Consider the following 5,809-nt stretch of genomic DNA (forward strand, 5'->3'; position numbering starts at 1 on the left):
TTGTCTTTGGCTAGCTCCAACACTCGGGTTAAAGCTATTATTTCTGCTTTTTGTGCTGAGGTATTCAGGGCAAGGGCTTTGGACTCTCTTACCTGATCTGCAGTGGTTACCACATACCCTGCTCTTTGGACGCCTTGTGGAACAAAGCTGCTTCTGTCTGTGTACCAGGAATCTTCAGCATCTTCCAGCGGCTCCTCTTTTAGATCTGGTCAGCTGGAATAGACCGCTTCAATTGTTTCCAGGCAGTCATGTGATACCGGTTCTCCCGTGGTTTCACTGAGGAAAGATGCTGGATTGACAATGTTAGTAACCATTATTTCCACATCATCCCATTCCATATTTAAGGAATCTTTGTGGTGAGAGCCAGTGCCCCCCTTTTACCTCTAATACTGTAGATACAGTATGAGATATCAACACTATAATCTTTTGGCCCAATGTAAATTTACGGGCTTCTTGAATATGTAGCACCAATGCTGCTACCGCCCTTAAGCAGCTAGGCCAACGTTTACTTGCTTCATCAAGTTGTTTGGAGAACTACGCCACTGCCCTTCTATATGGTCCCAAGTTTTGGGCTAGGATTCCCAGGGCTATTCCCTGCTTCTCATGGGAGAATAGCCAGAAAGGCTTAGTAACATCTGGTAACTGTAGGAGTGAACTACATGGAACTTAGTGACTGGGCCTGAAAGTAGCTCACGGTCGCAAGAGCATTCCAGACGCCTTTAGAAGGCTTTGAACAGAATAAACAAGAAGACAGAAAAAGAAAGATCCCAATTAGAAAAACACAGGTGCGCATTCCACGATAAAGGGAACTTGGCACAAACAACCTCAATTCGGCAGTTTATCTTGACCAATTAGACCGAGACAAGTTTTGCATGCTCTAGTTAATATAGCCAATTATGTCCTATGTTTATGCACGTGTACAGAGTTAGTATAACCAACTATATCTTATGTTTATACGCGTGAACAGTGTCGATATAACCAATCACATTTTATGCTTGTGTGTGTGGACACCAAATGCTTGCATGCAGCAGCCAATCAAAGCTTTTTAGGAACTTAGAGAATTGAGCTAGGCTCAATAAACTGGCGACTTTGATCATCATATTGGTGTCCTGTCATCCATCCCTGCATGGAATTTCTCTACATCTGGTGACCCCGACATGATCCGGTAAGGAACAAGAGGGGAATGCTAACGACTGAAAAGGCGGGGGAAATTGCCGTGAATGCCGGTGGGCTTAAAAGAAAAGCGCCGGGCTGCTCGAGAGAGGCAGGAATCGTAAGCTTACGTGATAAAAGGTGGCATGGGTATCGCAGCATCTGTGAATGAAAAGGCAGCCATAAAGACACTTATGAGGCTGGTTGAAAAAACAGAGACGGATATTAAAAAGGACCAGTTAGAGGATTTGTTACAGTGGGGACAAAGAAGAGGATTTTTCAAGGACTCTGAGGCTCTCTTTTCTTTGTCTATTTGGGAGAACTTAGGAAGGGAAATATGGGAGTCTGTCCAAGGAGGAAATAAAATAGCTGCGCGTCTGGCAGCACGTTGGAAAAAGTGTCTCCAAATGATGCAGCAAATAACATCGGAAACTGCTGCTCAGGATGCGTTAAAACATGCTTTAGCGGCAGAAACTCGAACTATTAATGCTCCTGCTCCCCCGACGTATTGTTCGGCAGCAGAGACAGTATGCGGAGCACAGAAGCCCCCCCTGCCGCCAACGGCGCCACCATTAGAAGAAAAAACACTGGTTGCGGCTTTCCCTGTAGAAGAGCTGAATTTTTGGGGGAGGGGAAATAGCGCCAATGTTCCCATGGCCCCATTAACACCCGAGGAACAGGCAATGGTAAATACTTCTGCGAAAAAGACAAGTCAGCCGCTATTATGAGCGGAAGACATTCCTCTGCCCATGGACTCTGATGACTGGGGGGCCCAACGGGACTCAGAAAATACTGAGGAAGCTCAAAATCAGCTATACCCTGATTCCAATAATGCAAACGAGGATTTGGCTACTATAATACTAGAGGAAAAAGAGACAATGTTAGAATTGCTGGAGGAAATGCGAAAAAGAGACGGGGGTAAATGTGGGCAACCGTTGACGAAAAAAGCATATGAAAAAGCAGCAAATGCGATTGTAGAGAGTATGGACTCTTTTGCTAAAGTGGTGGGTAAGGCGGAAGAGAAATTCCCAAGGATAAAATGCAGGAATTGATTGACCTGTGTGTACAAAAAGGGGAATTAATGCCCGATGAGGGAAAAGGGTCTAAATGGAGATACGAGGATAGATACAAAGGAATGCGACGTCTAACAGAGCCACCCTTACAAAACACGGAGCCAGCCGAGACAGGACCTTCACCACCACCACCCAGGGATCTGTCTTTTTTGCCGGGACAATGTTGGCGTGGAATTATTGAGCAAGCCACTATAGAAGGAATAATACTGCCACCTACTGTCGGATCATTTCCCGTGTTTACTGAACCAGGAGGAAGGCGACAATGGGCGCCTTTGGACTGGAAAACAGTTCGAGAACTACAAAAAGCCATTATGCAATATGGAGTAGACAATAAGTATGTACAACAAATGCTACAACAATTTTTTAACGCACAAACCTTAGTGCCAGCGGATGTAAAGGTTTCAGTGGAAATGTTCTTTGAACCAACTCAGAGGTTGCTGTTTCATGAACAGTGGAGACAGAAAGCAGAAGCCCAGGTGAGAAATTTAGATGCTGGGGCACAAAATCCACTTGCATTTGTCAGCGTAGACATGTTACTTGGCACGGGACAGTTCGCTACTGGTCCCGTTCAGGCGGCATTAAGGCCAGAGATTTTACAATTGGCACAACAACTAGCTCTGGAAGCTATTTCAGAAGTACCGCAAGTGGGGAAACCAACTCCGCCATAGTCTAAAATCATACAAGGGGAAGAGGAGCCGTACATGAAATTCCTTGACCGTTTAAAAGCTGCTGTCGATGCGTCGCCCACCTTAACCCCTGAAGCAAAAGCTGCAGTCGGAAAGGACTTAGCCATTCAAAATGCAAATACAAAATGCAGACAAATCATTGCATCGCTTCCGCATACAGCTACATTAGTGGATATCATCGAGGCTTGTAATCGCTTACCTCTAATACAAGAACAAGAGAAAGCTAAAATACATGCTGAAGCTCACACTGCAGGGCTCGCTGTAGCATTACGACCGATGGTGCAACAGGGAAAAGGAGACCGCAGCCCACACAAAGGCCCTTTAGCATGTTATCGGTGTGGTCAACCGGGGCATTTGAAACGTACATGCCCTCATCACATAGCAAGGCAGCCTCGACCTGTGCCAGCACCAACTAACGGCAGTCAGTCAAACTTTTCTGGGGTCTGTAACAAGTGCGACAAGTTCGGACACAAAGCCAGCGACTGTCGATCAAGGTTTAGAAAAGACGGAATGCCGTTAACACTCAACAATCAGGGAAACGGAATGATGAGCGCCAGGATGAGGGGGCGCTAAGATATCAAGTGCCTCTCAAACAGGGGTGACGGCGTGCCCGGCTGTCTTTCAAAACTCAGGGCAGCCACAAAAGGAAGTGCAGGAGTTGACCTGGCCATAGCCGCTGACACCACAATAACTGATGATAAAGTTCATGTTGTTCCATCGAATGCTACCGGGCCTTTAGGTCTTGGACTAGGTGCATTGCTTTTAGGACGCTCTTCTGTTTCTAAACAAGGAATATTTGTTTTACCTGGAGTTATCAATGCTGATTTCACGGGAAACATTTCAATCATGGTGAAAGTATTTGTTCCTCCTGTGACAATTATGGCTGGAACCCGGATTGCTCAACTGGTACCCTTCAAGGCTAGCGTCCCCTATGTCAGAAACATTGCATGAGGGGACGGAGGATTCGGATCTACTGACACACCTTTAGTGGCTTTCACAGAAATAATTGGATCTTCCAAACCCGTTCATCATTTTAATTTATGTGGGCCTTTGGGAAAATCTCTACTACATAAACGTATGCTCCTTGACGCAGGGTCTGATGTGACCATAATTCCAAAGGAAGAATGGTTCAGGGACTGGGAATTACAAAATATCGACACTGTGGTAACCGGTATTGGAGGCCAGAAATCCACACAAATCAGCATGAATTTTGTAACAGTTGAAGACTGTGAAGACAAAAGGACAGCACATGTAAGGCCTTATGTTTTAAATACTACTGTATGGCTTTTAGGTCGGGACGCTTTAGCGCAATGGGGAGTTAGATTGTCCACGCATTTTTAGCAGCGGCCATTGACAAGCGACCAACCCTGAAACTGAAATAGTTAAAGGACAGCCCTGTTTGGGTTGATCAATGGCTGCTTCCAATGGAAAAGGTCGCTGCTTTGGAGCAACTCGTGGCTGAACAAGTGGAAGCAGGGCATTTGGTTCCTCCTACAAGCCCATGGAACACTCCTGTATTTACCATTTTGAAAAAATCTGGAAAATGGCGTTTACTGCAAGATTTGCGTGCAGTGAATAAAGTAATGCAAGATATGGGATCCTTACAGCCTGGTATTCCAACCGCTACTATACTCCCCAGAGACTGGCCTTTGATTGTTGTTGACCTTAAAGACTGTTTCTTTACAATTCCTTTGCATCTGGATGACTGTGAGAAATTTGCTTGTATAAAAATGATCAGCTAAGCTCAATAAACTGGCGACTTTGATCATCATATTGGTGTCCTGTCATCCATCCCCGCATGGAATTTCTCTACACCCGCCCTTGCCGGTAGGGAGGCCATGTCTACCCCGTCCATGTGGGTAGTGAGGCCAGGTCTACCCCGCCCACACCAGCAGGGAGGCCAGGTCTACCCAATCCGCGTGGATAGGGAGGCCAGGTATACTTCACCCGCGTGGGTATGGAGTCCTGGTCTGCCCCTTCCACGCAGGAATGGAGGCCAGGTATACCCCTCGCTTGCTGGCAGGCAGGCCTGTTCTACCCCGCCCACACAGGTAGGGAGGCCAGGTCTACCACTCCCACGTGGGTAGGGAGGCCAGGTCTACTCCGCCCTTGCCTGTAGGGAGGCCAGATCTACCCCGCCCTTGGTGGTAGGGAGGCCTGGTCTACCCCACCCGCGTGTGTAGGGAGGCCAGGTCTACCCAACACTTGCCGGTAGACAGGCCAGGACTACCCTGCCTGAGTGGGAAGGGAGGCCAGGTCTACCCCTTCTATGTGGGCAGGGAGGCCAGGTCTACACTGCCCTTGTCACTAGGGAGGCCTGGTCTACCCCGTACGCATGGGTACAGAGGCCAGGTCTACCCCACCCACGTGGGTAGGGAGGGCAGGTCTACCCCGTCCATGCAGGGAGGGAGGCCATGTCTACCCCGCCCTTACCAGAAGGGAGTCCTGGTCTAACCCTTCTGCACAGGCAGGGAGGCCAGGTCTACCCCACCAGAGCCAGTCGAGAGGCCAGGTCTACACCGCTTGCGCAGTTAGGGAGGCCTGGTCTACCCTGCCGCGCAGATAGGGAGGCCAGGCCTACCCCGCCCACGTGGTTAGGGAGGCCTGGTGTACCCGATCCTTGCCGGTGTGGAGGCCAGGTCTACCCCACCCGCGCGGTTAGGGAGGCCAGGTCTACCCCACCGGATCCAGTCGGGAGGCCACATCTATACCACTTGCGCATTTACGGAGGCCAGATCTACCCCACGGTCACAGTTCAGCTAGGTGTACCTCACCAGCGCGGTTAGGGAGGACAGGTCTACCCCACCAGTGCAGCAGGGAGGCCACATCTACCCCACCCTTGCTTGTACAGAGGCCAGGTCAACCCAGCCACCCGCACGGTTACGGAGGCCATGCCTA

The sequence above is a fragment of the Haliaeetus albicilla genome, chromosome 30, assembly GCF_947461875.1.
Source record: "Haliaeetus albicilla chromosome 30, bHalAlb1.1, whole genome shotgun sequence".
Lineage (NCBI taxonomy): Eukaryota > Metazoa > Chordata > Aves > Accipitriformes > Accipitridae > Haliaeetus > Haliaeetus albicilla.